General features: G+C 38.3%; 1 long non-coding RNA gene across 3 annotated transcripts in view; it reads right to left on the bottom strand.

Moving 5' to 3' along the window:
- Positions 1-439: 439 nt before the first annotated feature.
- Positions 440-26,044, bottom strand: part of LOC140596403 (uncharacterized) — a 49,039-nt gene continuing 23,434 nt past the window's right edge. For 2 of the 3 annotated variants that reach the window (XR_011998387.1, XR_011998385.1), the window contains 3 exons: positions 21,591-21,802; positions 4,155-5,769; positions 440-3,627 (listed from right to left, as the gene is read on the bottom strand). This is a non-coding gene — a long non-coding RNA (uncharacterized lncRNA). The remainder of the gene's footprint in view (positions 3,628-4,154; positions 5,770-21,590; positions 21,803-26,044) is intronic. The other variant, XR_011998386.1, reaches the window with a different exon arrangement.

Here is a 26,044-nt window from a genome sequence, read left to right as displayed (position 1 = left end):
CTGTGTTGGGCTCCCCGCAAGAAGCCTACTTGTTCCTCTGCCTATGTCTCTGCTTCTTTCTGTGTGTCTCTCATGAACAAATAAAAATTAAAAATAAATAAAGAAAATCTGAGACAGAAAGGACTCTGGTGAATTCTAGGAACTGAAAGATGGCTAGAGGGTAAATTATTAAATGAAAAGCAGTCCGTGATAAACTAGTCAGAGGAAGGAAGCCCAGATCACATAGTTAGTAAATAGATATTATGGCCACAAAATCGTAAAAATGAATAAATAAATAAATAAATAAATAAATAAATAAATAAATAAATTTAATTAAATCTCCCTCAAAAGCTAGCTATCCATGAATAGTTTTGAGAAGGAAAGAGACATAATCAGATTTTTTGTATATTTTTATTGGAATTCGATTTATTAACATATAGTATAATACCCAGTGCTCATCCTGTCAAGTGCCCCCCTCAGTGCCCATCACCCATTCACCCCATCACCCCGCCCACCTCCCCTTCCACTACCCCTTGTTCATTTCCCAGAGTTAGGAGTCTCTCACGGTTTGTCTCTCTCTCTAATTTTTCCCACTCATTTTCCCTCCTTTCCTCTATAATCCCTTTCACTATTTCTTATATTCCCCGTATGCATGAAACCATATGATGATTGTCCTTCTCCGATTGACTTACTTCACTCAGCATACTACCCTCCAGTTCCATCCACGTCAAAGCAAATGGTGGGTATTCATTCTTTCTGATGACTGAGTAATATATTCCACTGTATACATAGACCACATCTTCTTTATCCATCATCTGTCGATGGACACCAAGGCTCCTTCCCCAGTTAGGCTATTGTGGACATTGCTGATCTAAACATCAGGGTGCAGGTGTCCTGCGTTTCACTGCATCTGTATCTTTGGGGTAAATCCCCAGCAGTGCTATTGCTGGGTCATAGGGCAGGTCTATTTTTAACTCTTTGAGGAACCTCCACACAGTTTTCCAGAGTGGCTGCACCAGTTCACATTCTCACCAACAGTGCAGGAGGGTTCCCCTTTCTCCACATCCTCTCCAATATTTGTGGTTTCCTGTCTTGTCAATGTTCCCCATTCTCAGTGGTGTGAGGTGGCATCTCATTGTGATTTTGATTTGTATTTCCCTGACGGCAAGTGATGTGGAGCATTTCCTCATGTGCTTGTTCGCCATGTGTATGTCTTCTTTGGCGAAATTTCTGTTCATGTCTTTTGCCCATTTCATGATTGGATTGCAAATGACATATCAGATAAAGAGCTAGTATCCAAGATATATAAAGAACTGGTTAAACTCAACAGCAAAGAAACATAATCAGATTTTTTTTTATTAATGAACCAGTATCTATTGAATGCATAGAAAAGGAAAAGAGTAGAGGTGGTTTCAAGAGTCGATTTTGTTGCTTTAACCAAAATGACAATATTGTAGTGGAGAGAAGTGGATGCTTTAAAGGATGTGTAAGCACATGGATTAGAAATTCCAGGGAAAGAGGGAGGAAATTACAATGGTAGTTTTTCCCCTATTTCTAGCTTGCACAAGTGGATAAATGTTAATAACAGCACTGAGACATGAAATCTTAAAGGACAACCAGCTTTTAGGTGAAAAAAATAATGAATTTTAGGTATATTGAGTTTGAGTGAAAAATGAGATACTTAGAAAGCAATTGACTTCAGTAGCCCACAGGAAGATTGACTGGAGGTACACATTTGGGACTCATTAGTTGTGCAAACTATACATGAAGCCATGAGCACGGATGTGATTTAAATCTGTGAAGAGAATGGAGAGAATATCTACAGAGTGACAAAAAGGAAATAGCTAGGAGGAAGTCTTAAAAACATCATATCTAAAGTCAGAGGACGAAGGAAGACACCTTTCTGAAAGAAACTGAAAGAGGTCACCCAGGGAGATAAGAGAAAGCAGAATTGCAGAATTATGTGTCCATGACAACAAGGAAAGAGGATTTCAAAGAGGAAGAGATGTTTGAGATTTTCAAATGCTACTTAGAGGTCAAGTAAGATACACTGAAAAATGTTCATTGTGTTTAGTGACATGGATCCTGAGGGTTCTTACAGACATTCTTTTCATGGGGTGATAGAGTAGAAGTCAGAATTGGAGTGTATGGTGTGAGGATGAGTACAGAGAAAAAAGAAGGATTGGAAGCAGACAATTTATTTCGAGAAGCTGAGCAGGGAGGGCCAGAGGGAAAAAGATGGACTTCGCTGGGCCTGTCCTAAAGAAGAACTCATCCAATTTGTTTTTAATCTATACAATTAAAAAAATAAAATTTAATAGAGCATTTAAAATTGGATGATTTCACATAAAAATCCAGCTGTCCTTGAAATGTCCACTAATCTGACTACACAGATTTATATTACTGCCTCTCATCTGCCAAAAGAGAAACAGTTTGGAGAATTTAAATAACTTGCCCAATATCCCAGCTAGGAGGGGTTGAGGCTCGGCTGAAACCATGTCTGAGGATTTCAAGTCCTGTGTCCTTTGTATAATTCCACCCCTGATTCCCATGAAGCTTTCAAGATCACAAAGTGTGCATTCCAGGGCAATTCTGGAGTGATCAGAGGCACCCATTTCAGACTTTTCTTTATTTGACCCTGACCTGGAACCAATCTGCACTCTTACATGTGCAGGGTGAAATCAGAGCCCTACTGTCTGGGGTTCTCTGCCCTGGCTTCTGCAATTTCTGGGACTGAAAGAAAGTTCCTGTTTGATATGGTCAAAAGAAAGCCGTGGAGATCCCTGGAGACATTTCTCTAAGGATCAATGACTGCAGATGTGCGTACACACTGTCAGTCATGACTCACTAAATGATGAGAGTCAGAAAGAGTCAAGAATCCAATAAGAAATAAAGTACTTGGCCAGCTTCACGTTTTATACTCACAATGGCTGCCTTCCAAATGTCTGGTCTCTGGGATGGAAAGATCTTTCCTTAATTCTGGTATGGCCCTCAGTTCAGGGGGAGCTACTGTTCCAGAGATCAATAAAACCCAACGTGAAGACTATACTTTCTGCATTTACTAGGGAAACTCTTAGCTACTCTTTTTTTTTTTTTTTTTTTTTTTTTGTGGGAGGGGTAGCTGTTGTTTTATTCAAAGAACCTACATTTTACTTTAATTCTGTGATTCTTACCTGCTACAGAGAAGACATAATTAATGTAATTGGTTATAAAATTAAATGTTTCCTTTCATAAGCATCAGAACTTATTTGTTTTTTAAGATTTTATTTATTTATTCATGAGAGACACAGAGAGAGAAAGAGAGAGAGAGGCAGAGACACAGGCAAAGGGACAAGCAGGCTCCATGGAGGGAGCCCGATGTGGGACTCGACACCGAGACTCCAGGATCATGCCCTTGGACCAAAGGCAGGCACTAAACTGCTGAGCCATCCAGGGATCCCAGAACTTATTTTTTAAAAACTTTGTTTTTCTATATTGTAAACTCTGGACACAAATGGAAGAATTATTAAATGCCTTTTGTTTTCAGGATTAGTTGGGTGTTTATTTTCCTTCTTCTTTCCCACCATCCCTTCACCTTTCTGCCACAAGCCTGGACAATGCAAGAGAAAAATTACTCAGCCTTCCATTTGCAGACCCTCAGGAAATGTCCTGAAAATGGCAAACATTTATTAAAAAGGCAATCAGTTTGAAATTTTCTGTCATCTTAATGAGAACTTAAATCAATAGTTTAGAATACTAGAAATATATTTAACAATAAATAAATAAATAAATAAATAAATAAATCTACAAGATATAGAGAGAAATACATTATTTTATTTTGAAAGCAAGAGAGGATGTATTTTAGTTTTGTATCCTTCTGAGAAGATAGCGAAGCATTATCACCACAAGAAAATGTATCCTCCAAAATGAAAAACTGTATTTCAGAAATTTAAATTAGCACAAATTCATTGCTGATGAACTAATAAACTATAAGCAATTAAGTGTTTTCATTAGATTTATGTATTAGTATCTCAGGCAGTGAAAGTAAAAATGATTTTATTTCACATGACCCACTATTAAATTTTCTCTGAAATACTTCCACATAAATAATTTAGGCTAATGCAATAAGATGTATTTCTTCCATGAACCTAAAGGAATTGTATTTGAACACACTTAAGAAAATAAATGTGAGGTACCTGGGTAGTGCAGTTGGTTAAGTGCTCAATCCTTGGTTTCAGATCAGGTCATGATCTCAGGTTCCTAGGATCAAGGTCTGCATCAGGCTCCATGCTCAGTTGGGAGTCTGCTTGTCTCCCTCTGCCTCTGCTCCTCCTCCTGCATGTGCTCGCTCTCTCTCTCTCCAAAATAAATAAATCAATCTTTAAAAAATTAAAATAAATCTCATCCTTAAAAATTAGCCATCCCAAATTTTTATCTGACACATCAAAGAGTCAAATAACAGTACATACTTCTTGCTTATTTGTGAACTTCTTGAGCATAATGCAAAAACCATGAAGGTTACTATAATAGCCTGGCTTCCTGGAGACCCACTCTGAGGTGGAGGTCAGAGGTTAGCATGCAGAAAGTTTATCAGTGAGTGTCCTAAGAGTCAACACCTGAGAAAGGCAAGAGAAGGAAGGAAGAGTGGACAGAGGGAGGTGATGGTTGCCCTACAGTCTCAACAAAGGCCTCAGTCAGCCTAACACTGAATTCTAAAGCTGAGATGACCCTTCAGAGCTCTCCTGATTGACACAAGGGACCTAGATTTTTAGAGCCCATGTAAATCAATACTGGACATAGACCTCTCGGGGATGAGAATATGACCTTGCACCGTGATGATTCTGTTAGTAATCTTCAACCATCATTCCACAATGAGGCCATAAGAGTCCCATTTTAACAAACTGATCTATAACATTTGGTATTTAAAAAATAGATAAGGAAACCATACATATCAATCATCCAGGCTTTTACGAGACACGAATTATACATGTTCTAGCACTTATACAAGACTCTAAAAAGACCCTGACTTAAATCTCTCGTAGGTCATGTTCAGCTGGTATCTTTAGTGATACAGTCAAACCTCACTTGACAAATTTAGGTGACTGAAGTAACTTACAGAGCTTGCTTGTCAAATCAGAGTCAGAGAAATCAGAGATTTTATCTGGTATCCAATTTTACTAAACGATTATAAGGATGCAACAAGCACAAGGCTCAGTCAAAACAGCCATCTGAGACATCCATGGCAGCTCCCCAGATTCTGGCTCAGAATAAATTAATCCTCTAAGTGAGTTTTATGGGGTACCTCATACAGCTGGAACATTTAAATATGAAACAACTCCAAGGAGTGGTATTGCCTGCATTATCCAGGAATCCATGTCTTTTGGATCCTTGGTTCTATTTTTCCAGGAAATCCTTAGCTAGAGGCATCCTGCTAAAGGCATGTTCAAAGTTAAGGGCTTTTTTTCATAACAAAGAACATTAGCCAAAGGTCAAGTTGACAAGGAGATGAGATTGGGTCACTTACTTTCTTTTCTTTCTGCCAGGAACATTCCCACCATCCATAAAAGGGGGTGAGAGGATCTCTGAGCATCTGCTTTAACTCCTTCTCACAGTCACTTAATGTTAAAATGCACAAATGGGACAAAAAGAGAGTTCATTTACCTCTAGGATATAATTTATAAACCAGAGTGGTACAAGTAAAACAGAGATTCATGGGGTTATGCAAATGTAAATAATGGCATAAATATAAGGGAGAGTACATCACCTTGGGTAAAAATGGTGAGAGGCCATCATCCAAGATGAAATGGGGCACTATGGCAACAAAGAGATGGAAAGAGGGGTTGAGATCTCAAGACAGTAGATGCTCACCACATCCTCAGAAAAGAATTGGAAGGTCAAAGTAGGTCAAGGTTAAGACTAACAGGTTTTTAAATTATACTGTGGGTTGTCTATCCACCGCAGAGCCTACCACTTACTGAGTTTCTGAGAAGAGAAAAAAAATGCTGATGAGTCAAAAAAACAAAAACAAACAAACAAACAAAAAACCTTGAAAAAGTCTCTTGGGCAATTTGGAATGAAAGGTAAAAGGAATAAAAAGAAACAACCTGGAAACCGCATAATTCTGAGGCTATACCTCAAACTTCCTTTAACATGCTTCCAAAATACTACTTCTACTTCCTTTTTCTATCTCTTTCTACTCCTCCATCTACTCCTCACTATGTCTGAAGACCCTATCCACAACCAAGAAATGACCCATAGGCTTTTCAAGAAAATCTTTAAAATAATTATATGAATGTGCATAAAAACATCTGTCAGATCTTAGATCTGTGCACTTTCTCTCACCTATTTCTGAATATTTTTAAAGAGTGTAAGAATCAGTTATGGTCTGCCTTTCATTTTCCCTCTTTTTTTTTTCTTCGATGCAATCACAGACACAGTTCCTAGAAATATTAATAATATTCTCTTAAGGGAATTTTCCAACACAAGGTCAAAGATAGATATTTAAAAGATAAAAAACTGCTTCAGGATAAAATTATACTCCAAGTAAGTTCTGTGAAAATACTTAATGGAAAAGTCAAGTAATTTATTCTCTAAAAGATTTGTTTCCTGCTGTATAATCTATGAAGAAGTTACAAAAAAAGAAAGAAAGAAAGAAGAAAGAAAGAAAGAAAGAAAGAAAGAAAGAAAGAAAGAAAGGAAGGAAGGAAGAAAGAGAAAGAAAGAAGAAAGAAAGAAAGAAAAAGGGAAAAAAATGTGAACCAGCAGAAAATTACCAGAGAGGAAAGGTAGCAAATATATTTCAGGAGAAGCAAACTGAACTTAGATCGTTCATACGTCAGATACTTTTCAAACATCAGAAAGCACATGACCTGCTAGGGGGTATCAGCCGAGAAGACCCGCTGATTGGCATTTATTTGGCAAATAACTAAGAACCCAGGGTCGGAGCTTCAGGGGGGCTGACAAAATTGGAAAGCAGATGTGAACTCAGAAAATGGAGCTCACAAAATACTGATGACTGTGGCTCAGGAGCACTATCGCCACAGGCAGCCCGTAACCTAAGCCCATGCCAACCTTGCCACACCCCTCAGCATGACTTCGATTTCCCTTTAAGGATCTCCTTGTATGGAATCCTGCGTTACAGAAGTAGGTGTTAGGGAAGGTTTTGGAGGAGAGAGGGAAGAGGAGGCTTTACTTTGCACACCTACAATAATGTGTGCAAAACCTCTCCAGCAAACATACAATTCCTCTCCAATTTCTCTTTAGCACAACTAGCCGAGGAGCCTTCCCTCCCCTCTCACTCCTCCCTGGTATAAGGCCTAAAATTCAGGCTCAAGATTGTATGTTGCCTTGACAACTATTGAAATCCAGAGCGCATGGACTGGCCTTCCTCTGCTGTGGCAGCCTGGATCCCTGAGCCAAACAGCCCTCCGTGTCAAAGAGACCAGGTGTGGTCTCTGCTCGTCCCTGAATAGCAGGTTGCAGTTCCCTGCCAACCAGCAGAAGAATTCAAATGACCTAATGACACCCTCCCACCAGACCCAAGGGGCACCCATTCTGTAGGTACTCTGAAGCCTGCCTTCCACAGCCCCTGGGCTGTTCTGAATGCAACCCGGAGTAGCCTACATGACGTGCGGTGGCCTCTTCCCTGAGCTGTGAGCCTATGTGACTGATAAACTGCTCTTGTGATTTGTCCAGTAATCCCCATAATCTGGGGGCAGGAATCCCTCCACCACCAATGGGGTAAAGAGGAGGTAAATAAAGCCCTGTGCCTTCACCACATCAGCCTCAAGAATTGGCACTTCCAGTCTCCTTCCTTTCTTTCTTTCTTTCTTTCTTTCTTTCTTTCTTTCTTTCTTTCTTTCTTTCTTTCTTTCTTTCTTTCTTTCTTTCTTTCTTTCTTTCTTTCTTTCTTTCTTCTTTCTTTCAGATTTTATTTATTTATTCATGAGAGACAGAAAGAGAGAGAGGCAGAGACACAGGCCCAGGGAGAAGCAGGCTCCATGCAGGGAGCCTGATGCGAGACTCAATCCCAAGATCCCGGGATCATGACCTGAGCTGAAGGCAGACACTCAAACACTGAGCCACCCAGGTGCTCCTTCTTTGTGGTCTTATCACCTAAATGTGCATACCTCCACACTATAGTTTAGTCTCGGCATCCCCCTCCTCTCATTTTTACATTTTATCCTTTATTTTATTTTTTAAATTCTTAAAAAGATTTTATTTATTTATTTGAGAGAGGGAGAGAGAGAGAGAGAGAGAGATGAGCAGAGTGAGAGGCAAAGGGAGAAGTAGTGCCAGATGCAAGGCTCCATCCCAGGACCCCAGGGTTACCACCCAACCCAAAGGCAGACACTCAACCACTGTGCCACCCAGGTGTCCTTCCAGTCTTTCTTAAGGATGTAAATCTTTAGAAAGAGCTCTGTTCCCTCTAACCTTCAAATGTTCATTGCACCGTGTACCACTTGAAGAACAGGGTAGGCCAGTCGGGAGGCAGACTTCTTGAGCACAAGAGAAAGATCCTCCAGTCACCTGACTCCACCCTGCCTTACACTGCAGTAAAGATGTTAAACGACATTTTGTTGTTATTTTGCTTAAGGACTATAAAACTGAAGTTGGATTTACAATGTGAAATATAACTGCCAAGAGACTAAGCCACTAGTATGCTTTCACTAATGCTTTTTCTTCCTCTGTGCAGATCTAAATGAAAAGTCAAATTATATTTAGGATTCTTCGTGCATTCAGAAAAACGGAGATTATTTGTATGAATCGAATATCCAGTAGAAATAAATATAAACTTCCTAACAGTCTTCGATGTATTTTTTAATGTATTGCCTCACTTAGCCTTCGAAAAAAACAAATGAGCCGTTACACAGAGTTATGATCTCCGTGGCCCAGATGAGAACACTGACGCACAGAGATTGGGTAATTTGCCCAGGGTCACAGGGTGATGAATGATGGAGCAGAATCGGAAACCAAGACAACACTTAGAGGTTATTCTCTGCTTTGCTGTCTCTTCAATCATAGGTGCCAAGAAGCAGGTAAAGCCTGGGAGATCCCATAACACTCATCCTTATTTATTATAAATTCTCTAATTCTGTCTCTCCCAACATATTGTAATTTCTTTGATTCCAATCTCTTTGACTCCCTAATGTCTCACTCAGAATATGTCACGTAGTGTCTACGCATATGCCATAGAACATACAGATGACTAAGTGAACAAATATTTTAAAATGTCCATTCATCTCTACAATCATGCTGCAAACTGTCTGAATTCAGTTTATCAGGCTTGTATATCGGTGTGTTTCCTCAAGACTCTCACTCTATTTTCCTGAGATCTAGGTGTAACCAACGAGATATCAAGATCTCTGGTGTGGGAGGCACGTTAGTGGCTCAATTGGTTAAGCCGCCAACTCTTGACTTCAGCTCAGGTCATGATCTCAGGGTCATGAGATGGAGCCCCAAGACCGGCTCCCTGATTAGCAGAGAGTCTGCTTGAGATTCTTTCTCTCCACCCTTCCCCCCTGCTCATGCTTTCTCTCTCTCAAATAAATTAATGAAAAAAAAAAAAAAAGGGATCTCTGGTGTGGGATTCAGCCAAAATTATCTTTTGTGGGACATGAGTCGACAGCACACCTTTACATGATCTCCTCACTTCTCTACTCCCTTAATATTTTCAAGGATTTTTTCCTAATAAGTAACATGCCTATGAATCCTCATCTCAGGGTATGCTTTGGGAAACCCGCCCTAAAACACCATCTACAGAGTATGTTCTCTTTTTCAACATTGTAAAGTTAACTACTCTTGACCAGCTTTAAACACACTAACTTGGCCAGGCTTGTCTTGCTCTTCTTGTTTCTGGCACTAGAAATATTGCATGTTTATGTCACCTTTTGCACATGCCTAATTTTATCAGTTATGTGTTAGCTTTATAATCCAACTTGGAATTTTGGTGTTATCTTGATCCTGCTCCCATACTGTCTGCAACGGATGCTCATTTTATCCATGTAAAAGTGTAGAAACTCTTAGCATTTTCCAACTGTTATTACACTTTCTAATATTCCCAATAACTTGTATTTAAGCAAGACCATGATTATCCTCTCCATCTTGAAAATGAGAAATATTTGGCTCAAAGCAGAGGCCACTCGGCCACGTCCTTAGAGATAATGGAGCTGAGCCCCAGAATTCAGGTTTTCAGATTCCTAGACCAGTGCTCATTCACATATTTATCAGTCACTTCTTGAAACTATGTTTCGCCTACTGGAAGTCACTAGGATTGTTCTTACATGTTCTTAAAATCTCTTAACTCTGCCACTCTCTATCATCAAGTACCAAGTAAAACAACATGGAACATCAGAGCAGCCTGAGACATTTAATTCTATGCATATGTGTCAAATCATTACATACGCATACTAAATTTCCCAGCTGTCATTTGTATGCGGGATGAAGTCATGGGTAACTTGCCCAACAATGGTTACATCAGTCTGCAACAAAATCCAAAATATCCCATGGCGTGCATGTGAAGGTGTCTGAAAAGGAAAGAATCTTTCTGATCTGAAAACAGAATTTGGATCTTCAAATAAAAGTCTTGTATTGGATTGCACATCCTCTGCATTAAATCAGGTTACTGTGACCTCACACTTCAGAGTTATTTCATTTCTGGATTTTTCTCAGAAATTGCCAATGGCAGAGAAATGAGAAAAAAAATCCATATATTTTGGTAAAAAATTAAAATACAGTTATCTCGGCCCTTATAATATTATTTGATATGTTTATTCCTCTTTCTCATTCATTCTATGGGTGTTTCTTTACAATCTTAAAGTAAGATAATGTATTTGATAAAATAATCATAAACTACCTTATATTAATTAGAAACCAACCCATGAACATGTAGGAATTTATTGAATCTTCTCACTATTTTAAAACATTTTATGTCAATTTTCCACTGAAGATTTTAATTCAATTGCATTATTCTAAAATGTGATATATATATACATCTACATGTACCTATATATTGGTATTCATATATGCATATATGTAGTATTCAGGGGAAGATGGAGGAATTTTTTTAGAGTCATGATGCCTTTTCCTTCTATACAGAAAGTTCTTCTTTGCAAACAAGAAAGGTTGATCAGAATAAGAACACTATTGTCTTTATGGGGGGGGAAAGTCCGCTTGCATTCCACTCCAAAAGAGAAGTTGAAAAAGCTATTTATTTCTTCTTATTCTAATATCAATCTTTTTAATTCTAGCAATCTTTTTAATACATTTAGTTTTCAATGAGACTTTACAAATGACGCCAAATCAATATATTCAATCAAGTCAAAAATCTTTATTGAGTGCCTATCACATGCCATGCACTCTCCTAGCGTCTGAAGTTATATTAGAGAACAAAACAAAACCAGACTCGTGGAACTTTTACTTTGGTGAAAAAGTACAGACTATATAATACCAGATGGTGATAAAAAAAAAAAAAAGATGTCATAAAAAGATTAAATTCAGGTAAGAGGATAGTGTGTGATAGCGGAGATGAGGATAATTTAGGTAGAATGGCCAGAGCAAACCTTGCCTTGTGGAAGCCCAAAGGAATGAGTAAGTCAGTCATGCATACATCTATTCATGACTGGAGTAAAGACTATTCCAGGCAGGAGAGCAAATGAAAAGACTGTAAGGCAGAAATATGCCCAGCATGTTTGAGGAATAGGAAGAAGTCAGTGTGGCAAGAGAAGCTTTAAAAGATGAGTTTTGAGAAGAATAAAGGATGAGGTCATGTAGGAACTAGGAGTTCTCAGTAAGGACATCACTTTTACTCAAGATGAAATAGGAAGTTATTATAAGGTTTAAAGCTGAGGAGTGACACAAGCTGACTCAAGTTTTTTCAAACTTTTCTAACATCTGACTGCTGCGTTGAGACTCTACCTTAGGGGGATAAAAAGAGAAAGCTCATGTGGGAAGCTACTGAAATCATTCTGGGGAGAGAGAATAGTGGTAGGATGCATGAGCTGGGAAATTAGTTGATGCTGAATATACAGTTTGATGGAAAAGCTAACAATGTTCGCTGGTGGACTGAATGGGAGGTATGCAATTAAAAAAGAAATAAAGAGTAACTCACATCATTTTGCCTAAGCAACCAGTAGAATAAAGTTATTTTTTTTCTTTTTTGGGTAAGAAAGACCACAGGAATGGTAGGATAAATGAAGAAATGAACAGTTAGATTAGATACCCAAGGGGGTGAGGACATCTCCTAAGCTATTGGACCAGCGAGTCTGGAGTTGAAAGGAAAATCTGGGCTGGAGATAGGAAAATCTGGGCTGAGTCATCAGTGTATATAGACAGCGTTTAAAGCCATGAAATTGGAGATCACTAAAAGGACAGTGGCGACACAGAGACAACAAGAGGTAACTTTGAACTGCATGGTCTTTATTGATGTGTGTGTTCCCAACCGAAAGTCAACAGTATGACTTTCATGTGGGCTCCAAGACTCTATTCTTGTAGAATTGATACAAAACAAATTAAAACTGGCAGTACCCAGTCATCAAGGTTTCTCACTTTCTTGTGTGAGACTAATGTGCAGGTTGCAAAATACTCTAAGTTCTAGGGATCTCTACTAATAATGATTTGCTCACAAATTACTGATTGATTTTGATGCCAAAGAGTGATAAACGGCGAAAAGAAGAATCATACAGTGCCAAATCACATAACTACCGCCAACAATCTTTCCCTGTTTGATAATTACCCCCAAATATTTTTACATCTTTGCAATTTTCTTCCCCATAACTAATCATTTCCTTTTACTTAAGATGCCTTCTTTGTTTCTAACCATAGTGAACACATACATATACTGACAAACCCTGTGGGTGTGTGTGTGTGTTTAATACATTTCCATTTTAATGTGAAATCCTCCAACATTCTTTTTAGTTTGTTCAAAGCATTGATTTTGTAGAAACAAAACTTTGATGAAACACACAGAACCACAGGAGATTTAACATGCTATGGTGGTACTTTAGGAGAAGTGGCATTTGGTCTAACACAGAGAGAGACAGAGAGAAGGTGGGAGAGAGGAAGAGAGAGATCTTTAATAGAGAGACAGATAATATTAAAGCAATGTTAAACCTATTACATAATACTAAAATTTAACCAATGTACTCAGTTCATTATCTTGTATATTTTAATGTATTACATTATATATAATAAATATATATATATAATAGTTGTATGTGTATATATATATTAAGTTTAGATTGTGATATATTTCAAGTAGGCACTATACACAAAAGCTCTTCTTCCAACAAAACTTTTTTTTTCCTGGCACTGATTTGTCACACCAGCAACATTTCAGCATTCTTAAACACTTGGATAATTAGATGAGAAATAATTTGTTGTTCATATGGTATCCAAATTCTTAGCATCACAATACTAGAAAGAAAACAGAGTATGTTGATAAGAAACAGTGTCAAATCCAATAAACCCTGCTTTATATACTTTGTGCAATGAACATTTATATTCCATTCATCCCCAAGATAGTTGAAATGATCTGCCAACAACAGCTGTTACGAAAAAATGACTGTGTACCACTTGACATCAATATGGCAGATGTGTGTACTCGCTGCAGCTGTCAGGCTACAAAAGAAGGAGCAGCAAAAACCTACCAAACTGTGCCCACAAACAAACAAAAATATTTCACATTATATGCAGATTAGAAAAAAGAAATCCCAAACACAAGGGACAGAAATGAGGTAAGATGGCTGTTTTGCAACATGTGGACTAAACTAATAAATAGTTCATGTGCTCCTCAAGATTGTTTTGGCATCATGAAAAAGAGACATATATCTGCTTCATATGTCTATCCGTTGCTTTTGCGGGATACTAGGTTCCGGGGTTCACAGCACGACAGATCATTTGCTTTTGCAAAGACCATCACCACGGATCCACCATTCACTTGTCCTGAACCTTACACACAAGCACACACCTGTAAGCATACACGCAATAGCACTTTACAGCAAAAGACAGCAAGACACATTTAACCGTATTATTGATAAATCCCCCAGAAAGCTTTCCCTGGAGCACATTGCAGCCAGCAGATCTGACTGTAAATGATAAGTCAACCCCTTAGCAATTACGGTGTCGGTTCTTGCTGTCCATTTAGGATTGCTTGGGTTTACCATTTAGGGTTTTTTTTTTAATCCTTTTATGGGTATCTCTGTTCAAAAGAACAAAATGGAATGCATGCGTGGTTGTTCTAGTGATGGGTTTGGTGATGGATTCCATCAAGGTAAACATTATTCTCTATGGACTCCAAATTCATCTTTCTTGTCTTAATGTGGTTAAGGAAGTGGCCAAAAAATGCAAGGAAAGCAATTGAGACTATTTGGTGACTCCTATTTCACCAGGGAAAGGCAGAAGGCAGTCAGGAAGCACATCATACTTGGGAAGAAGGAACTAAGCGAAAACCCCCGCAAAGCATCTTCCTATAGCAGAAATCAACGCTACACTCTAAGTGACAAAAGCTTTCCAAGCCCAGGACAGTATGATTCCAATAAATGTATACAAATAATAATAAACAAAGATTACTGGTCCGGGAGAAAATACAGAAATTAACATTTTAAGTCTGCACATTAGAGTTGGGAGGTATTTAACGAAAATCCAGTTTTTCCAATAGATTTTAGTCTATACTAATGTAAAAAAGTGAAAAACTTTAGAAGTGTCTCCAGTCATTCCAGACATTTTTCACTGATAAAAAATCAAAAAGGACAACTTCCAAGTTTGTAGAAATTGGCTGGGACTCGGCAACTGGCAATTGGCGGCAGATATTCATTCCCTCCCCCGTACTGAGCCTGGTTTTTGAGCCATAAACCCTTTGAAGTCCATGGGAGTTCTACATGCAGAGGTTGTGTCTGGTGAATCTGGCCTTTGTGTTTTTGCTCCCCACCCCGACACACATTTAATAAATGTTTAGTGCTGAACTAATATATATCCATGTAGCATCTTCTGCTTTTCTTCATAATATATGAAAGTTGTATTTAAATTATATAATCCAGAGAAAATATTAACCTGTATGACTTTCATAAGCAGAAATAATTCAACTAAAATTACAAATACGTACTATGCATTAAGCAAATAGTGCTTAAATATGTACTATAAGTACTACATAGAATGGGAAAGTAAAATTTTAAAATTTTCATTTTAAAATGAGTAAAAAATGTATGTATAAAAACATTTATATATGTGTATATATGTATATATATGAATGATCCAGAAAAGTATTCCAATTAATTTATAAATTAGCTTTCGCTCTCTCTGTCTCACTCCTCCTCCTTCCTTCTCTCTTACCCTCTAACTCAATCTCTCTGCTCCGTGTCTCTGTCTCTCTCTGTCTCTCTCTGTCTCTCTCTCTTTCTGTCACTCTTTCTCCTAGTTAGAAGACTTTAAAAGTTGAATCATTTGGCCTCAAATTTTCCACATTAGTGTCTAGGCTAAAATGGAATTTCTTTTGAAGGCTTAAGCAAAATCCACCTAGTTATTTGTGAGTTATGTGAAAAATAGAAGAAATATGTTTCTCCAGTTATAAAAAAAAATATTAAGATTTTTCTTTTTGCTCATGTAAGTCAATTGGAGCCAGAGGTACAAACTTCAACTTGGAAAGATTTGAATCCTATTAAGGAAAGGAAACATCTGAATTCAGTGAAAATCTTCTAAGTATTTTTATTCTTTATTTATGGAATTTAAAAGAAAGCTGGTTTGAGTAAACCAAGTAAAACATGTCTATCTAAAAAGTCACAGAATCATTTCTTAGGGTAGTCATGGTGCATATCTGCATGCATGAGCTTGTGAACTCTCTCTCTCTCTCTTTCTCTCTCTCACTCTCTGCTTCTCTGTCTCTATCTCTGTCTCTCTCTCTACCTTCTAAAGCTGAGAGAAATTAAGTGAAAAAAAAACATATTGCAAAATTAGAGGTAAAAATATTAAGAACTTCAAGCCAGGAAATGACTAAATGAATTATTCGTGAATAATGGTAGACATAAGTGAGGGTTGTATATATGTGTAAAACATTATTAACAAAACACTAGGATTATGTTGGGATTGCACTTCGAGTTTTTCACTTCTTAATTCATAGGTATCACATGCAATCCTGTGCCCTGCTCTCATTCCAGATTAATCCAGCCCTGCTCCACCCTCTCCCTCAGCCCTGTTTCCATTTCCAGATGCTTTTAGGTGGCCTCTCCGGCCGCTCCAATCCTATGGTTTCAAGAAACCCTGTGTACTACAGTTTATAAGCATCTTCTACTTTATTTCTTTACATGGTTCAAGAAAGACCAGTTTTCCCAGATTTTTTACATGGAAACCCCATCTTCTCTCACTGTCTTCTCTCTGAGACATAAGTGAAAGGGTCAACACTTAGTCTCCATTTCCTCTTTCTAGCTCAAGGCACTGGCTTTGACTCCTCACCATCCTCCTCCATCCTTTGCATTCTTTGGACTGTAGATCACTCCTTTATATTAGTAACATGTTTGCAATGAGACTGAAAGTCTCTTACAGACTTTCCCCATCCCTTCCCCCCTCTATTTCCCTCACATCAGAACTGCATCATCATTTCTATGGATGACCGTCTCCATGTCCTGGTTTTCCAGCTCCCATACTTTAGTAAAATGTTGGCCTCGGCCTTTTGATTCCCATGACACTACCACAGACCAAGCTCTCTTCATTTGCAACCTATAGTATTGCCATGGCCCCCAAACTAACTTCTGGGCTCGGGATTCCTCTGCCTTTCTTCAATTCATTCACCATCTTGATTTCTAGATGCAACTTTAACTATCTACAAGCACTTTAATGCATGGTTTCTCAGGGCATGACTTCCAAATAACCACATAATCAGATTTCACCACTCGAGCTTAGTCTGTAAACTGCGAAGTTTATCTGACTTACTGCTATGGAAGGTAAAAATCAAGGAGCACCTGGGTGGCTCAGTGGTTGAGTGTCTGCCTTTGGCTCAGGTCATGATCCCGGGGTCCTGGGATCAAGTGCCGCAGCAGACTCCCCACAGGGAGCCTGCTTCTCCCTCTGCCTGTGTCTCTGCCTCTGTGTCTCTCATGAGTAAATGGATAAAATCTTTAAAAAAGAAAAAATAAAGGTAAAAATCAGACACTTTTCTCCCCCCACTCTTCTTTATTATTCATGTTATTATTTTTTCTTACTTTTTAACTTCATATACAGTACTTATATACAGGAGCTTTACAGAGTATTTCTTAAACAGTTATTCCAGAAGAAGAGAGATGTGAAATTATTACTTCTGGAGAGTGGAACAGCTTATAAGGCTTTTGCTCTTTATTCTGTACCTCCCAGTCTAGTTACATGTCCTTGAATTGCTTGCGAAATAAAAATAAATAAAACGGATGTTCGATCATGACATTCACTTTCAATGACTGTTGATTTTCTCAAAAAGATTAGCCTTTCTATAACTCATCCTGTTGAAATTCAAGTGTACCTCTCCCGTGTAACCCCCAGACCTCAGGACCTAATCTGTTTTTCTGCTTTACAATGTTATTCCCTACTTGTCTTAACAGTTTGTCCCCAAACTGTGCAACTTGCCCAGAACTATGCCCTCACACTGAGGGCGGGCTTTATTCACCAACAGGCCACACACATCCAGCATGTCATGATGCTGTGCCCCCTATACAATTCTTGATTATTCATCATAGCAAATCTGTCCAGAGGAAGATCAGGTGTGTCGCATCCTCTAGCTAAGGCACAGTGAACAAAAGCCCTCCATACGGCCAGAATTGTTTCTTGCACCCTAGCCTTGTCCCTGCCAACCATACCCTCTTCCAAAGAATTCCCTCCTACCAGCAGCAGCAGCCACATAGGTAAAGCACAGACTTACACAGGGACAAACTCACACAGATAAGGACTTGATGTTCAATTTCTCTGTTCCCTCCAGCTCTTCTTGGCAAGATTGTAAGTAGCTGCAAGACAAGAATTTTTTTTTCTTCATGAAGAAATGATTTAAGCTGAAGGAGTCAAGAAGAATTTTGACAACTAACAATATGATGGACTCAAAAACCTGCAACATACCTCATTTTAGCACCACTCCCTACTTTCGTAAGTAAATGTATACATTTGTTTTTTTTTCCCCCTAATTCAGCAGAGTTCTCATTTGAGGGAATATCTTTTCTTGCATGCTTTATTCTCATGTTTAAATAAAAAGAATGTTTTCTTTCACCGTGTGTGTTTTTCAAAAGTGAACTTTCCATTTCATGTTATGGATGACAGTGGCCAGCCCAAGTTCCACGATTCCCTAGCAAGGGTCTGGTCCCCAAATCAGATGAGATGTACTCATCACTCAGTCTAGGCAGCCATCCGCCAGGTGGAAAGTCCTCAGGCTGCATGAGAGAAACAGCCAGAGAAAGAACCTCACAGCCAAGGAAAGAGAATATAATATTTTGAAATATTTCAAAAATGTCTTATGGAGAAAGGACAGTCTCTAAATTTGGACAGAAGAAAAAAGATGAAGAAAGCCACATTTCCATTTTAGCAGCCTAAAATATGTGTCCCTAAGGGTATTCTCCATCAAATAAGAATATCAAATTATTCCAGGAAAGTTTGTCAAATCTGCAACTTCAACACAGAATTTCTTTACAAGCACAATATTCTTTTTTGTAGCTGTCAGTCATTTGATAATCCTGATGCACCTTCTGTTCTCATCAAAGAGTCTGAAATAGCCATGAATCCTGTCTTTGATGATTGTGGTAGAACCAGAAAGGAAAACAAAACATCACCTAGTTCTGCTTTCCTCTGCTTTCTGTACTCCATCCACATCAAATCTTTTATTCCTTTCAGTTCACCCTACCTCTTCTATCTCTGAGCCAATGAACTTGCTGGTCCCTCTTCCTGGAACAAGCAACCATCCTCACTTATCTAAAGCCAACTTACCAAGTACATCTTATGTATTATCCGTTCACTCTGCAAATATTTAGGGCAGGCCGACTAAATACCCAGCACTATTGGAGACACAGGTATTACATCAGTGAGCTCCTGGGCTCCACATTCCAGGAAGGGGACAGAGGCAATAAATAAACAAATAATATGAAGCATCTCAGATGGCAATCAGTGCTACACCGGCAGCAATAAATCAGGATGAGAAGAAATGGGGTTCTGAAATAGTGGTGGTGGCTCATGGAGTGTGGCCAAAGTATAGCTCTTCAATGACATTTAAGAAAACATCTGAAGAAGATGAAGAATGAATCCGATGTGTATCTGGGGCAAGACTATTCCAGACAGAATGATCAGAAAGATTCTGAGGGGCACCTGTGTGGCTCTGTTGGTTAAGCAGCTGACTTGATTTTGGCTCAGGTCATGATCTCAGGGTTGTGAGAGCAAGTCCCAGGTCAACTCTGTACTCAGTGGGGAGTCTGCTTAAGACTCTTTCTCTCTCTGTCCTTCTGCCCACCTCTCAAATAAATAAGTAAATCTAAGAAAGAAAAAGAGAAGGAAAGAAAGAAAGAAGAAAGAAAAAGAAAGAAAGAAAGAAAGAAAAAGAAAGAAAGAAAGAAAAAGAAAAAGAAAGAAGGAAAGAAAGAAAGAGAAGAAAGAAAGAAAGAAAGAAAGAAGAAAGAAAGAAAGAAAGAAAGAAGAAAGAAAGAGAAGAAAGAAAGAAAGAAGAAAGAAAGAAAGAAAGAAGAAGAAGAAGAAGAAGAAGAAGAAGAAGAAAGAAAGAAAGAAAGAAAGAAAGAAAGAAAGAAAGAAAGAAAGAAAGAAAGAAAGAAAGAAATATACACACGATGTTGGGTATGTTTGAGGAGTAGCACAGACACCAGAATGGCTGGAGCAAGGGGTCAAGGAGATAGGAGTCATCAGAGGATTTTGAGCTAAGCAATGGCATAAACTGAGTCCACATTGGAGTTGTGGAGCTGTGTTGGGAACAGGTAGTGGGTGGAAGGGGACAAACAAGGACAGTCAGGAGACTTGCAATGATCCATGCAAGAGATGATGGACACCTGCAGCAGGTGGTGATAGTGCTGGTAGTGAGACATCGCAAGATTCGGGATATTTTGAAAGTACAGCCTGACAAGATTGACTGAGGAACCGGATGTGAGCCTCATGTTAAATGTGACGTCCTCAAGGAAACCTGATGTCAGGCCAGGTTAGGACGTCCTGCTATGCACTTTTAGGCAACTTGATATCTGTCCTTGTGAACACAGTGCGCCCTCTCAGTGTTTATCTTTATACTGGTTGTTGTTTTTTCCCTGTAATCCCAGCTGCTTTCATGTACTAGATGCCAAATAAATACCCTATGAAATTATTCAGGGAATGAAAAATTATAGCATTTGTACATTCCTTTACCACCACTTTTAATGATTTCTTGAAACTTGGTGACCAAGAAACTCCCATTCGCCCATCAAAACCCAATTCACATATCACCTGAATCCTTCCACTTCTCCTTTCCCAAAACAGAATTAATCACTTCCTCCTCTCTGGTTTTGTATCTTATAAGATCGCACTTATTGCCATGGATCACAATTTACTTTGGCAGTGTGGTGAAAAAAATTTTTCAGTAGATATGCTCTTAGCAAACTAGGCTGTCTAATGGACAAGGATTTCTATTTCTGCAATGTAATAAACTCTCCTAATGTACTCTGGCTTCCAGAGTAAGTGCTATGCACACAAATGCTAGTGTAAGTGACTGTTAAAGACGACAGCAAACAATATATTGAGCATTTATGACGTCACACTCTATGATCATTATCTGCCTAAATGATCACATGTGCTTTTCACAAAACACTATGAATTAAAACAATCATTACTTCATCTTACAAATGGGAAAACTGAGTCTGAGGTGCTTGGCTGATCTCCATAGGCAATAACTATTATAGCCAGACTTCAAGATTGTTACCGAACAACCTCTGTGCTCTGCTGTCTCTACAAGGAAAAGGCTTGAGTTCCATGTCCACCCCAGACACAGTAGAATAAAATTAAGGTAAATCAAGTGTTCAAAAAAAAAAAAAATCAAGTGTTCAATAGGAATAGGAACTCGGACCCCAAAGCTGAAGCCAAAACTGGCCATGTTGATATATCTCCCAGAAATTTCCAGAAATATGAGAGGCAATCAATTTCCCTTGAGTTATATAGTGAAAGCACTGACTCTACCAAATTTCAGTTCCAAAAGATACACTATTCCTCAAGAGGCACTCGTGCTACATTTATTTCTTATGCTTACCTCTTTTAGAGCCTCCAGTTTCCCTGAAGGAAGGGCTCCCCCTATCCATTTTGATGATCTGCTACTCAGCAAGGTCTTATTTAGCTTAGTAGGAAAGATTCATTTGAATCTTCCTTCTTTTGTGGGGGGAGTCAACTCAAAGCTAAAGCACCTGAATGACTGGACCACAATCATGCAGGTCATTTTGTTTTTCCGTAATAAAACTTTACTCTTACACAAATCTACACCTTTTAAACAATAAAAAGGAAGGCCCACTGATGCCTAGGAAGAGGGCATGCAGGTCATTTTTATCAGGTCCCTTGATTCCTGGTCTAGTGCCTGATATCAATCACCACGTTGAGAATCATAAAACAGAGTCATGAACAAGAGAATTCAGACACAGGAAAGAAGAAAGTGAGGGAGCATTTGTTTTCTTAAAACTTACAACAAACTCGAGATGCAGGTTCGGTTACATTTCCCATTTAGCAGAGAAGCACCTTCTTACGGATACTGCAACGTATATAGCTCCTGGGTGGACATTATCTTCATTTAGTAATACTTTTTAATATGATTTCTGCTCCATCCGTAAATTCTCCCATTCAAGTCCGGTGGCATTGGGACAGTATGGTCATTTGTATTCCACTGAATGTCTATTTCCTAGAGTGTGACAGAAATAATCTTCAATATAAATGACTCGATAACTCATTATCAGATACTTTGCCAGCACCCTACCTGAGGCTGACACCTTAAAAAAGCAGAACGGAAACATTTTATAGCCAAGAATGAAATCGAGAACCAGTAAAGTATGTACATATTATTAAAAAATAATAATAATAAAGTAAAGCAATAAGCAGATAAACTGCAATGGATTTTCAAACATGATTTTTTTAAAATGCAGAGCTTCGAGGGATGCTTGGGTGGCTCAGTGGTTGAGTGTCTGCCTTCAGCTCCCCACGGGGAGCCTCCTTCTCCCTCTGCCTGTGTCCCTGCCTCACTGTGTGTCTCTCATGAATAAATAAATAAAAATCTTTATAAATAAATAAATAAATAAATAAATAAATAAATAGCTTCAAGTTCTGGCAAATTCTTGTAATAGAATGTATCTTACAATTTATGGACACTTTCTTTCAACATCTACTCCTGCCACAAGCGCAAAGCTCTCTTGATATCTTTCTTATGCCCCTTCCCTTCCCACATGTCCACACATATTTGGTAAAATTCCTTCACATGTGTTTTTTAATTAATAAACTTGCAGTTATATTTTCCTTAACACCAAGTCTTTGCCTGAAACAGGCTAGACATTCCCTACAAATGGTTATAAGTTGAATTAAATTTAAGCATTAAATTAGTTCAATGCACTAACACTTCCATGAGGACTTCTTGTTTTATATGTCTGGTCTGGAGGTACAGCATTGAATAATGAATTTCTTTATGTCCTCAGCTAACCTCTGAGATTGCTTTTTGGCTGCAACCCCGGCTGTTAATCTCAATCATATATTCTTTAGTTGGATATAGCACTTTTGTGTCTTCTGGTAGACTATTTAGGGAACAATCCTGAACATCTATCATCTTAAACTCTGTTTCTATGTTGTCTGGGGCTTCCTAATTATGTAGATCAGCCTGTGCTATACTTGCCACCAATTTATCCCTGAGAGAAAAAAAGCTCTAAAGCACTTCTGAGAAATGACTATGGGCATAGTCACTGGTGTCCTTTTTGGGCTAGTGCCTCATAGGTTCGCCCTGCTACCCCAGAAGAAAGCCAGAGCTATACCATTCAAGAACATGTCTGAACAAGTGACTGAACCATGGCTCTTTTAGGCCAGCTGCACTCTAAATGACTCCTTCCTCATCTCAAAGAGGTGGAAATTCTAGAAGAGGTGGGGGGAAATAGGTGATGGGGATGAAGGAGAGCACTTGTGATGAGCACCGAGTAAGTGTATGTGAGTGTACATAAGCAAGTGAATCTAAGCTTACGGAACTGTTGAATCACTATAATGTACACCTGAAACTAATAGTACACTGTATTTTAACTAACTGGAATTTAAATAAAAACTTTAAAAAAAAGACGTGGTAATTCCAACCAAACTTGATAACTTTATTCGCCAAACACACCGGTAGCTCTTAAACCTTAAGAGCAATCAGAATCACATGGGGAAACCCTATTAAATACAGATTCCTGGCACCAACCACTAGAGGCATCAAATCAAATGGTTCAAAATGATGACAAGAAATCTAAATTTTTAACAAGTACCCCATATTTTATTGAGACAGGTGGTCTTTGGGTTATAATGTGGTGAAAACTACTGGCCTTCCATCTGTGTTGCATGCCATCATGTTTCTATTATCTCAAGTTTATTATTTCTGTGAATTAAGGAGATGAACAGAGACTCCACCAGCAGAGACTCAGTAAAGCTTTTGGTCTCCACTCGCTAGAAAAGAACACTGTGGAGAATTCATTTCTGAGGGTACCTTTCTCTGCTGTGAGCCACATCAGCATATATACTGGCAATAACTTGTTTACTGGTATTTACTTTCTAAATTCTATAGCTATTGTGATTTTATGATATCTAATCATGCCCATAATTAAGTCATATCCCAGCAGGTAAATTTTTTCAAGAGCACTAATTTGCATAGTAAAGTCCAACGTAATCACAATATAGGATAAGCCACAAATACAGAAGAGAAATAATATTTGGTAGGAAAAAAATATGACTAAAATCATAAGACATTGAGGAAAAATGATATAACAATTTGGCTTTTCCCTTAGATGTTAACCTGATCTCAGTCTTACTCTGTTTCACTAAAAGTAAGTGGCTTCTCAAAAGCCTATTTTCTGCTTTCATATTATATCCAAGTTACTAGGTCAAGAGATACACAGTGAGTTAGAGAGGAAGGGCCCCAATACTGAGACACACACAACGGCAAATCTTCCAAGAACCTCCAGAATTTACCGAGTCTGCAGGATAGCTTTTGTGATCTTTTTGTGTGAAATCCAGTACTGTGTCAGCCTCCTAGGGTCTCAAGTGCGCCTTTCTTAAAAGACCTCAAGATTTATTCACCCTAGCTTTGAATGAGTGAAAATGTGTTTTGTTGAAACTTCCCAAGAAATAACTGCATTTACTATGGAATCTTGTATTGTTTATGGGCCTGATGAAAGCATTTGGCATTTAATGATTCCCAGACTATTTCAACTTAAAAAAAAAAAAAAAGGAGAAAGAGAAAGAAAAAGAAAGAAAGAAAGAAAGAAAGAAAGAAAGAAAGAAAGAAAGAAAGAGAAAAGAAGAAAGAAAGGAAGAAAGAAAGAAAAGGAGAAAAGGAAGAAAAAGAAAACAGAAGAAAAGAAAAGGATGGTGGAAGCCAAATGTTTTCAATGCTAAAAGCAAAATATGTGGTTTCTGAACACCTTACAAATGAATTAATGCAATGATTTGCCTCAGATGTTGTGAAAAATTTTAATGACGGTTGACTTGTTCAAATGAGGAAAATGAAACATGAGAAGAAGTGACTGAGAACAAGCTATCCAGGTGGCCCTCTGAAATTCAAGTCTGTTGCTATTAGCTCTGGTTTAATTATCTTCCACTCCCTCACAGTTTTCCCACAAATGCTAATACTCCCTTTGAAATCTCAGCCCCTGCTTCAATCTGCCCATTTATCGACACCCTAAGAAGTGATGTACTGTGCTTATTGTCCAGCCAATTAGAGGCACCACACGTAGTGTAGAGTAACAAAAACTAGATATTGAATGGCTACACATACTTTTTGGAATTTCTTATAATTAAAGAAAAAAAATTACCTTTCTGGTTTTCACCAGCTTATATACGGGGAAAGAAACCAATGTGAGTTTGGCTTCAGAATATTGATAAGATAAAGGTAACAACTTACATGAGAGAAACACCTAAATCTCATTACTGAAATTAAGTTATCTCAGAACTGTGGAGACACAAGACCTTCCACCGAAGGACTTTCTCATCTAAATATGTCTTCAGATGTAAGAAATCTGTCAGTATTGATTGCAATACCAAAGGTTTCGTTTTATTGAGTGGGAAAGCCAACAGAATTTATGCACTTGCTTTGCCAAAATTGCTTAAGTTTCGAGGAAGTTAAAACAACAAAAAAAATTCTGGAGCACAGCGTCACAGTGGACATTCTTTTCATTCCTGATTTTACTATTTTCAAGTCAGAGAAATATTGAACTCTAAATGCACAAGCTATGAAGGCTCATTTATGGCTTGAAAGTATCTAAAATGCAGTGATAGCAAAACATAAAATTTCCCTGGAGCTCTTTCTAGCAACATGTTGGTTATAGCAAAGTTAGATTTTCACACCTCTCACCCCTCGTTGCTGCATGTCTTCTCTTCCTCCTGGCACCCCAAATCCAAGGAGTGTCTCCATATCCTAGCCTAATGTCTTCAGGGTTCCCAATGCAATGGCCTCTCCAGAAACGCCCTCCCTGACAATAATGTATGCTCCAATTAACCTCTCCCTCCAACTCTTCCAGTCTTTCCAATCATGGAAACTCTTTGGATCTGAGCCAGCATTTAGCTAACTTTTGGGGATTAAATACCTATAGTAGTAAGAACTCTTTTCTTTTCAAATAGTGAATTCCCTGATCAACTAGTTTAAGCAAAAAGATAATTTATTGGCTGCTTTCACTTAGAAAACTAAGTGGTTATAAACTAGTCTTTAGACACAACTGGATGTAGGATTTCAAATGACGTCATTAGGAATCTCACACCTATTTTTCATATGTATCATTTATTTTTAGGTGGGTTTTGTCCATGAAGAGCAAAAATGGATCCGGAAAGCTATAACTGTATATACTTCATACCTACAATCACAGGAAGATAAGGACCCTTTTTCTTAAAGCATGCATATCTTTCCCCTCAAAGGGGGCCTTGA

Source organism: Vulpes vulpes, unplaced genomic scaffold (genome assembly GCF_048418805.1).
Source record: "Vulpes vulpes isolate BD-2025 unplaced genomic scaffold, VulVul3 Bu000000642, whole genome shotgun sequence".
NCBI classification, from domain to species: domain Eukaryota; kingdom Metazoa; phylum Chordata; class Mammalia; order Carnivora; family Canidae; genus Vulpes; species Vulpes vulpes.
The sequence above is the reverse complement of the archived record's forward strand: the minus strand, read 5'-3'. Positions and strand labels throughout refer to the sequence as shown.